This window comes from Schistocerca nitens, chromosome 9 (genome assembly GCF_023898315.1).
Source record: "Schistocerca nitens isolate TAMUIC-IGC-003100 chromosome 9, iqSchNite1.1, whole genome shotgun sequence".
Taxonomy (NCBI): Eukaryota; Metazoa; Arthropoda; class Insecta; order Orthoptera; family Acrididae; genus Schistocerca; species Schistocerca nitens.
In genome coordinates this window covers 153,584,986-153,596,551 of record NC_064622.1, presented here as the reverse complement: position 1 = coordinate 153,596,551, position 11,566 = coordinate 153,584,986, and the positions used below count along the sequence as shown (strand labels likewise).

General features: G+C 42.9%; 1 pseudogene; it reads right to left on the bottom strand.

The window, feature by feature from the left end:
- Positions 1-6,843: 6,843 nt before the first annotated feature.
- Positions 6,844-6,961, bottom strand: LOC126204690 (5S ribosomal RNA; annotated as a pseudogene).
- Positions 6,962-11,566: the final 4,605 nt, after the last annotated feature.

Here is an 11,566-nt window from a genome sequence, read left to right as displayed (position 1 = left end):
CCGCTACGGTCGCAGGTTCGAATCCTGCCTCGGGCATGGATGTTTGTGATGTCTTTAGGTTAGTTAGGTTTAACTAGTTCTAAGTTCTAGGGGACTAATGACCTCAGCAGTTGAGTCCCATAGTGCTCAGAGCCATTTGAACCATTGTACCGGGTTAGACCATATGCTGCTCCAGAAGTGTTCCATGTCTGTTATGTTTGGTGGATTGTTTATATTAATGTGTGTGTTATCTATTGTCTGGTAAAATTTCTTTTCGTTTGTGTTGAATGTTTGGTTTTGTTTCCTTCTATTTTCCCTTTTTTTGTATCTTCTGAGTTGTTTGGATAATGTTTGTAATTTCTGCTTCTTTTCGTCTAATTGCTCTGTCGCTTCTTGTTGTGAGATTTTACCTAACCTTTTTCGTTTTTTTTCCGAGATTTCATTTCTTATAAATTGTGTTAGCTGTCCGATGTCTTTTCTCAGTTTTTCTATTCTGATCTGTAGCCTGTGTTGCCATGCTGGTTTTGTGGGTTTCTTCTGTGTGTTGGTTGGTTCTGATCTCTGTCTAGTGTGCATATTTAGTGTAGTGAGTGCTCCTATATAAACCAGTAGTTGTAACTCTTCCATAGTTGTGTTTTCATTTATTTTGTTGTGTACGATTGTGTTGATAGTTTTTATTGTTGTTTCGACTTGTGGGTTATTTGGTGGTCTATGCAAGAATGGTCTTATGTCTGTATTTGTGTCTTTGTATTCTATATATGTCAGCTGAAATTTTTCTTCTATATCTAACATGTGTGTCACTTCGTGTTCTATTTGTGCTTGTTCTGGTGGCTGTCGTAAGATTTCGTTTTCCTCTGATTGTTTAATTGGTGCGTGTTGTTCTTTGTTTGTTTGCTCTGGGATGTTTGAGTCCATTACTGTATTTTCTTCTTCTTCTGATTGCACATTATTTTGTTCCAGTATTTGTTGTACTTGTTGTTTGATGTTTTCTAATTCTGACTGGGGTATACTGTTATTTTTGATTATTACACGGATCTGATCAGCTAGTCGTTGTTCTGTTAAAAATTTTAATTCTGGGTATCTGGTAATAAATGTTGTGTATACTTGTGATCTGTATCCAGTTGTGTTGGTTCCTAGGTTTGTTGCTTGGTAATAACAGAACATGAGGTGTCGATTAACTTCATCTGACCATCTCATCCTCTGCCTTTGTTTTCCTTCTAGGGTGGTTGTAGGAAGCATACCCTGCAAAACACCTCTATTTGGATTTAAATCATTTTCCAGTTGGCTAGCAGTGTTGTTACCATTGTGGGCGGGCATAGGGTTCAAGCGTCGTCCCCGACCATGACGGCGCTTGTCCGAGGCTTCTTTAGTTCTGTCCTGAACCAACTCATCACACTAAAAGAGGGGTTAGCCCTATTAGTGGTTTGTTCTTTTCGTCGCCTTTTACGACTGGCAGAACATACCGGAGGCCTATTCTTTTCCCGGGCCTCCACGGGTATTATTATTATTATTATTATTATTATTATCATTATTATTATTAGTATTATTATTAACGTTGTTGTCTTTGTTTTAAGTGTGAGAGAAGGAAATGATACGTTTTGTATCCCACGATTACTTTCATATGTATTCAGTTTAATTAATAAAAAATGGACAGATTACTTTCATTTACAGAAAAATTGAACAAATTATTCATATAATTAACATATATATCGATTATTGATTTTCTTGTTATAATAGTAAAATCCTTATTTTAGAAAAAAATGTGATTCCTACAGCACTTGTGGCAATTCTGTATTTTAAACTTTCTTATTTAAATCTGAAAGCAGTTCAAACCATCTGTAAGGTTTAATAAAGTAAAGTGTCTGCAAGACGAATTAAAACTATTTGTGTTGTTTAAAAATTATGCGTTCCCGTGGATACAAAGTGTTCAATGTTGTAGTCAGCGTTTCCAGCATCACATTATTGTCATTGCTTTTAATTTCTTGTTTGATGTAAATAATCGCAAGGGCTGATGATGATTAATCTATTCATCAACATACAGGACATCCGAGAAGTCCAATAACATGTGAAAATACAATACTTCACAGAATAAAGTAGGTAGAGAGGTAAAAATTGACACACATGCTTCAAATGAAATGAGGTTTTATTGAAACAAAAGAAAAGACACAAAAGGACGAACAGATACCACTTCATATGATACAAAAGCAATAATTGGCACAACAACTGATATTAAGTAAAGGTGATATTCTTTATAACAAATTCTTAGCACGTCGGCTATCATTCATCAACAATACCTGCAGCCAAGAGACAGTGTCGAAACAGCAGTTTACAGCGTATCAGTAGCTATGATGTGCAACAGTCGTCGGTTATTGTCTTTTAGCATCCCGAAAGAGGTCGCACGATCGCGGTAGACTTGCGACTTCCGGACGTCGATCAATAATCACATGGATTGAGATCATGGGCCTTGGAGGCTAAGCATGATGGAATTGGAGGCTCCGACCGCGATCCCAACCAAACGATGAGTGCAAGAGTTCTTTCACTCGTGTAGCAGTATGGGGTGGAGCGCCATCCTGCATAAAAGTCGTAATTCCAGGCAAGCTAAGGATGATGCGGTTCTATAAAATATCGGCGTGCCTCCAACTCGTAACGATGACAGTTTGAAAATCAGCACCCTCGAAAAAAAAAGGGTCCAATCAAGATTGATGAGGTAAACTCATATCACAGAGTGACTTCCTCATCCAGCGGCGTTTCCTCGACAGTTCTAGGAATTCCGGTAGCCCAAATTCTACAGTTGTAGATGTTAAAAGGCGCTCAGAATGTGAAATGAGCATCAGCTTCCCCATCTTTTGAAAAGGCCACACCGCAGATGTTATCCTTGTCACATATATGTAGATAACAGTTCATGATGATATTGAATTTTGTACGCTTCTTATTGGAATGCAGTTGCAACTTCAGACTTCACAATCTCTGATTACAGGAAGCGGAGATGAACTCGCCATTGTCTCTATTTCTTTTTCAACTGTCCGATCAGCGGACGATCGTCTAAATAACCCGTGACTTCTAACCTCTCTATCATTTTCTTTTCTGTGACGTTTGTTATAGGACCTTCACCCGTTAAAATGCCCTTCTTATGGTGATAGGTTCTGAGGTTGCAGTAGAGATTCGCCATTTTGAGAATAAAGTTTCACTAACAGTGCCTTTTCTGGTTCAGTTGACATACCGGGATTGCTGGCGCGTGTGACTCCGCCTCTGTCACTACACCTCATTTTATGCATGATTACCGTGCGCCGTCAGTGACGAGCTGCTGTGCAGAGCCATCGGTTGGTCGGTTTCTGCAATCGTTTTCTGCTTCAGTAAAAACCCCTGTCATCTCAAGCATGTGTATCAAGTTTTACCGTTCTACCAACATTATTGCCCGCCGTTGTGGCCGAGCGGTTCTAGGCGCTTCAGTCTGGAACATAGCGACCGCTACGGTCGTAGGTTCGAATCCTGCCTTTGGCATGGACGTGTTTGAAGTCCTTCGGTTATGTGGGTTTAAGTAGTTCTAAGTTCTAGGGGACTGATGACCTCAGATGTTAAGTTCCATAGTGCTTGGAGCCATTTTTTGAAGTCAGCTTGTACGTACAACCTTACGATTTTGGTATTTGAGTTGAATAAAATAAGTAGTTAAAAAAAGAAAAGCACAACGCGCAGTATGCCAACTTGCGAGACGTGGAAGTGATTCAGATACGGACCGAACCCTTGCGGTGGATTAACGACCGAGGCTGGTGCACCACCTAGCATGATTGCAGTTTACAAGCGGTTTCCCATGCAGCTCTGGCAGATTCTGATCTTGTCCCCACTTCCATTCTGAGAAAATACAGTACTCGAACAGTCAAAATACGTTCACACGCTGAACAGAGTTTACACAACGCAGACAAGGGGAGCACGCGAACACCCTGCCTCGGACAACAGGTGATTCGAAAAACAGGAAGTGCATCCAGCCGCAATATGAAATAAAATAAAATTTGCGAAACCTGTAATACAGCAGAGCCCATATTAGACGGTATTAATGCTAACGAAATGAAAAAAATGGTTTTGTAACATTCCCTCTTCACTCCTGAAGATTTCTCTCGACATGCTGTGTTCTGTTTGATATGGAGTCTTCAGTCGAAACACTGGACAGATATCTCGTACGTTCCTTTTTGTTAATTAGGTAACATTTCGGAGTTGTATCTAAGGCCTTCCACAAATCGGGGAACCCGGGCGCCAGTGAGAACTTCTCACAAGTTCGATTTCAGTGTGACTGAAGTGGGCAAAACTTTCCGTAAGTAATGCAACACATTTTATTTTGTAAAAGCAGTCTGGTTATATTCAAGACACCAAAACATCATATTATTCTTTACCTATTCTTCACCCTCTTTGTTACAAAATCCTATTTTTCAATGCAATCTCTGTTCAATGAGAAGGCCTTACGCCACCTTCTTCGAAGGACTTTTAAGCATGGAACAACTGTAACGGTCGTCCTAGGAACTACAGTTTTACTGCATCAGTAACTGCTTCCCGTGGAAAGTATCCTTCATTGGACCAAACAAATGAAAATCGGAACGGAGTGGCCGAGCGGTTCTAGGCGCTACGGTCGCAGGTCCGAATCCTGCCTCGGGCATGGGTGTGTGTGATGTCCTTAGGTTAGTTAGGTTTAAGTAGTTCTAAGTTCTAGGGGACTGATGACCTCAGAAGTTAAGTCCTATAGTGTTCAGAGCAATTTGAACCATCTGAAAGTCGGAGGATATCAGATTCGGTACATCGTGAATGAAGAAGAAACGTTCAATAAAGTTTTATGAGGCGCTCTCCGGTGTGCAGCCTTGCCTGAGGCCTTGCGTCGTCCAAGATAAGGAGAAGTTTCCATTTTTGCTTCGACGCAAAGCTGAAGTCACTTCTTCAGTATCCCGGGGTTAGCACAATATACTTCAGTGTTGATCGTTGCACCATGAGGGTAAATATCAAACAGAATAATCCTTTCAGAGCCCCAGAAAGCTTTCGTCTTGACTTCACCGTCTGTGGTTTTGAACTTTTTCTTCGGAGGAACGGTGGTGTGGCGTCAATCCATGCATTGCCAATTTGTCTCCGGATCGAACTGGTGAATCTGTGTTCCTTCGCCTGTGACCACGTTCGACAAAAAGTGGTCACTACCAGCATCGTAACGCGCAAGCAGTTCGGTACAGGTAGTCTTTCATTGCTCTTTACGGTCTTCCGTTAGGCTGCGAGGAACCCAGCGCTTACACACCTCTGAGTACCCCAACTGGTGGACGAGTGTGCCAGCACTATGAACAGAGATGTCCAGGTGAACAGCAAGGTGTTGGGTTGTGACCCGTCAATCACTTGGAACGAGAGCGTCCGTACATTTGTATACTGCAGGAGTCACAGCTATGCGCGACCAACCTTCAAACAGGAGACCGGACAGGTCTGTGCAAACTTCTTGCGATGATGACAGACGCCTCACCCAACGACTGTGTTTTTGTTCAGTGACAGGTCTCGGTAGATATTCTAAAAGCGCATATGAATATCTGCGATGCTTTAGTTCTCCGCCAAAAGAAACTCAATGGCATTTCTTTACTTGGGACTCACCTCCGTTACACAGGCTATTTTGAAGGCTGCGTATAGTTCTGGCACTTAACAGAACTTCATGATACTATAGAGATTGAAGTGGCTATATTCCACGTTGTGCCACAAAAAATTCGTCATTTTTTCAACAGAAATCAGTTGAAAAAAAAGTGTTGCATTACTTATTCGACGTTCCTTTCAGTTTGTTTAGTTTCTTGAAGTGTTGGACTTTTCTAGTGAATCTCTACAAATAGCAATACACAGAGTTTGGCTGTACCAAATATGTCCTAATACCCCTTCCTTTCAACTTTTTGGTTACGCGCTCAAATTATTCTTGGTAATGAGCCCGGGCATCGTCTAGAGAATCTGAACCGGAACTCTGTAAATGGGTACTGTAGCCATATTACTGACATGTCGTAACCATTTTAACTGGCTCGTAGTTCTTTGTTGATGGCTTGTGGTGTTTCTATCATCCTGACTTGTTTCCGGGAACCTTAAAGTTGTTGGTGCTTGCAATGACGAAATCAGTTTGAATCTTTGTTTAGCTGCTGTCTGAGTCAATTGATCTCCGCTATAATATGATATGATACTAGCACAACCTTATCACATTAGATTTTTAGTGATATTCGAAGACGTGGTTAATACGTAATTACTGGTAACTAAACTTTGAATCAACCTCATACAATAAGCGTCAGATAACGGTCGACTGACACACTTCGGGAAGCACGTTCTTATCCTCAGGTTAAGTGCACAAGTTCATTCAAAGATGTTATGGCTTTGCTGTCAATCCTCATTAGCCACAATCACCGATTTTTCGATTGGGATCTTACCAGTCTTCTTCATGTGAGCCATTGAAGTATGAAGACCTTCCCTGTCCCGCAATTTATTAACGCAATTTTTGTATTCTGCTGTTGCTTTAGTACAGTGGTGGCAGACTGGCCACACTAGACGGCGTGTAGCGCCATCGGTGATGGAAATGCGAAAGTCAAGGGTTGTCGCTCACCGAAGCCATCGGCGTACTTTGTAGTGTGATCACCCAGCCAGCACTGTCTTAACACGTGCGCGGAAGACATATAAAAAGCACTCCGTCTTCAGGCCACGAGTGGCCTACCGGGACCATCCGACCGCCGTGTCCTCCTCAGTGGAGGATGCGGATAGGAGGGGCAGGGGGTCAGCACACCGCTCTCCCGGTCGTTATCATGGTGTTCTTGACCGAAGCCGCTACTAATCGGTCGAGTAGCTCCTCAATTGGCATCACGAGGCTGAGTGCACCCAGAAAAATGGCAACAGCGCATGGCGGCCTGGATGGTCACCCATCCAAGTGCCGACCACGTCCGACAGCGCTTAACTTCGGTGATCTAACGGGAACCGGTGTAACCACTGCGGTAAGGCCGTTGCCCCTCGGAAGACATATAGAGCGCTAATAAGTTTCACATTAAGTGCACAAGTTTATTCAAAGAAGTTTCGACTTTGTTACTGGTCCTCGCTATCCGCGGTAACCTATTTTTCGACTGGGTACCTGTAAGTAATCTTTAGGTCAGCCATTGAAGAACGAGGCCTTCCTGTCCCGCATTTTGGTAGTGCGCTTTAAATATTCGGCGGTTGCGTTAATATAGTGGTAGCAGATTGGCCTCACTACCCGGTGGGCAACGCCATCGGTGATATGATTGTGAAAGTCTGGTTTGTCGCTCACCGAGGCCAAAAATGGATCAAATGGTTCTGAGCACTATGGGACTTAACATCTTAGGTCATCAGTCCTCTAGAACTTAGAACTACTTAAACCTAACTAACCTTAGGACATCACACACATCCGTGCCCGAGGCAGGATTCGAACCTGCGACCGTAGCAGTCTCGCGGTTCCGGACTGTAGCGCCTAGAACCGCACGGCCCATCAGTGTTCTTTGTAGTGTGGTCAGCCAGCCATCACTATCTTAACGCGTGCGCAGTAGACTCACAGCGTGCTAATAAATTGCAGGATGTCGGAAGTCATCTTCTGTCTTTGAGGGTTGACCTGAAGAAGACTGGCAGGAGCCCTTCGAAAAACTGCAGAAACAACGTCCAGTCGGAAGACCGAAACGAATTCAAAATCGGAAAAATTTTAAAATTTACTTCACAGATGCATAACTGACCCGAGGATAGCAACTTGGGTGTAGAAACGCAGTGTTTGAATTTAGTTTTATCACTTATTATATATGGTTGAGTCAAAACATAATTACACTAGCCAAACATCGTCGAGGAAGAAGTCGCAAGGATCAAACACAGGCGCCCTTACTTTGTATAACACGACGTTCTGCAACTATGATCGCAACACAGTTCTGCAATCCAAGTTATCTGTACGTTGTCTCTATTGCTCTGACCTCGAATCTTGGTTTGGACGTGCCCTAGAAACACTTCGTTAGGATGAAAGGCATGCCGGTTGGTAGGCAACCCGGCGGACAAGTTCGCTGCCGCGGGGCACGCCTGTTGGTAGCAACCCGGCGGACGAGTTCGCTGTCGCAGCTGAGGGCGCTACAGCTCAACGAATAGGATGCTCATGGTTGCAAGTGTGTGTCTCTTTGGTATCTGAATCTTTACATTACATCCTTCAGACAAGTGGGAAATCTGGATTCGAGTCCCAGTCCGGCACAAATGTTTATATGTCGCAATCAGTTTCCTCAACCCAAATACGCCAATTGCGAATCAAAGTCGAAAGAAAAAACTACTGTAAATCGTATCCATTCATTGCAGAGTAACGAGTACATTTTCAAATAGTGCTGTTGATAACATATCGATATATCGGCCTTCTTGCGAGATACATCGATATCAGTCTGCATCATTCTCTGAAGAGGCGTATCGATATACCGACCTCGAAATGGCAACTTACAGTGCCGATATTTTATTTCATATCATATTTTTTCGTGATTTTCGATAAATACAGATATTTGACGCTGTTATCTTGAAATTGTAGTAGAACGTAATTTTACTTTTGCTGTGTGAAGTCGTCTCATTACATTTGAGGTTTTATCACGTCCAGTCTTTTTCTTTGACTGTGTGAAACAAGTATACACGGCACAAAGAAGAAGTCCGACTGCGCTGGGGAAGGAGGAGGGGGGAGGGGGTTGAAGGTGGGAATGGAATAACAAGATATCCGATGTGAAGAAATGGCACACCAGTTGCTGAAACTGATAAACGAAAATCGAAATGACAATACTTATCTTTGCGGTGGGTGGAGACGTGTGAGGGGAAATGATGACTTAATGGGCTCTTGGAGCTACCAACAGAAACGTTTAGCTTCACCACGCAATTTCGACACTGCAACTGGTAGGTCGCTGGCATTGGCAGATACGATAAGAGAAGGGAAGTCCATATGAAGTATTCCGGACGAATCCGATATGTAATGACCCGTCGGACACCTTTTATTGTGCCACTCAGCTGCAGCTACCATTGTTAGCAAAGTGGTTATCGCCAAGCGTGAACGGGCTTCGTTCTCCTTCCAGTTCCTGGTATAAGGGGGATAAGCAGGCTACTAGCTTGTTGGTGTACACAATATCTAATAACAAATCAAAGCTTAAATATACAGCTCTAAAACTGGCAGTACATTTACAATGTGCAGCCGATACTTTTTTTGGCCGGTACTTAGATATTTTTTCAGTCGTTATATTGATATAGTAATAATTTTATTCTGAGGGCCGATGATGATATTTTTAAACATCGATATATCGGTTTCGCTACATTTTAAGAATACTAACAGTACTACCGTGAGACTCGTCACAGCGTCGGCACAGCGTGAAAAACTTCGTTGCTCAGATGTTTTCTATCCTGTACAATCTTGTCGACTCGGTATTTGGGTACTCTTCCAGTTTCTTATTCTCAACGGAGCAAGGCAGCTGCAATGGCATGAACTACCGAATGACTAATGTTAATCAGGCAAACTGGGACTCGTGTTGAGACAATCATCCTATCAACGCACCAGGTTGATTTTTGTAAGACATAACGTTCCGCTGCAGGAAGTATCCCTTACCTTCCTGTTTCACATAATCGCCCGGTAGGAATTTTCGACCATTCACACCTATCTTCAGGCACCGAAGGCGTGGTGAGAGAAGAGGCCTATAGTGCGGTTGTTAGTCTTCCACTTGAGCTGGTGTTCATTGTGCGTTACAGCTTTTACGATATGTGGACATGCGAGACCAATCGCGACCGGCAGGTGACTTGGCACAATAACGGTAGTTTTCGACAGACAAGCTGACCCATAAACGTTCTTTATTCTCCGATAGATGTCTACCGGTGTTGGTCCTACTTTAGCCATGAAAAGAATAACAGGGCGTCGATTCTCTTTGAACACAATTTTGATAACGTCGCCATAGTTCCCGTTTCGGCGTTTATCGCACGCGCCGCGGAAAGACACGAATGCGACAGTAATCCGTTGCCAACATGTCGGTGCTTATGTAACCGGATCGGAGTCGCACTGCGTTTCATATACGCTGCACCATCGCCCTCAAACGGAAACTTTACATCTGCCCGAAATAGTCCGAGTCTACAGTATTCGTTATATTCCAATTTTTTTACATTCAGACTCTACGATTTCAGTTGCGCGGCATGTCGTCGACTTCTACGCAGCCCTAGCGTTAAACGAGGACTTTTACGGGCTGGGTTGGTCTCTGAGGCTCTGGAGGTCTTCAAACAAAGCGGCGAGAGCCGGACCGCGAACAATAGGAGGAAACACACTACTCCAGTACTTACGTTCTTTATTGTGTTCACAGTGCTTTTGTGTAAATATGAATGTTAAAAGCGACACAGAAGAATTATAGTACATATCTTTGTATGGGGCAAGACTACAGATACCTACAAACAGCGCACTGCCACAACTAATGCCCGGAGAAACATATGTACAGATAGTGAAAAATCCGGAGATCTAAATAGAGGGGAAAAAACGCAGTTACATATTTATTAACACCCACTATACACTAGCTTCAACACATTCTTTAATCTGGTTCAGCACATGTCTTCTGAAAACAAACATTCTTCTCTTTTCGTCGAGGCGATGCAATTGTTAGCACACTATTCGGGAGAACGACGGTTCAAATCCCCATCTGGCAGTACAGCTTTAGGTTTTCCGTGAGTTACGTTAATTGCTCCAGGCAAATGCTTCGGTGATTCCTTTGCAAAGGGCACGGCCAATTTATTTCCCCATCTTTTTGAAACCCTAGCTGGTGTTCCGTCTCTAATGACCGCGCTGTCCAAGGGACACTAAACTAAAATGTTACTTCCTTCCTTGCTTTACTCATGAAGCTGTGGTACATACCGTTTTTGATATAAATGTCTGTTGATGTTTCTTCAGCTACAAATGCGGCTCTTCGAAATCTGCAACGCATACAATACAGTCTGTCTACATGATACGTCTGTGATTTCGAAATAAAATTAAACATAAAATAGGAAATCTCAATACTTATGGCATTATGTAAAACAACTAGAAACTGTTTCATGTGGGCTAAATTATCATCAGTACAGGATACATTTCAAAAGATAGCCCAGTGCGTTGTGTGGTATGCGGGAACGAAATCATTCACCGCTATCAAAAGAAATTTCCAAGGTGAATTTCAGTGCAAACCACCAGGCGATAATACAACTGAGCGTTGGTACGAGTAATTCGTAGCCACTGAGAATATAAAACAGAAGTCAGGTTCCGACAGAAATGGCACATCTGATGAAATGGTAGAGGAGCTCGGAGGGAATTCCCAAGGAAGCCCATGAAAGCCAGTTTGCTGAGATGAAGGTAAACATCTCTCCATCAGCAGTTAACAAGATGTTGCATAAACGACTTCGTTTCCACTCTCGCTGAGTTTATATTTGCGAACTCTGAAGCGAAACGACTACCAGCTTCGACAATAACTTGTTATTGAGATGGTGGACTGGATCGAGCGAAACGAGAACTATCTATAAAGTGTAATTTTCTCAGATGCAGCAATCTTCCGCACATGTGGAAAGGTGGCACAGCACTCGCGTCTGGGAGATCAGAAAATTCTTC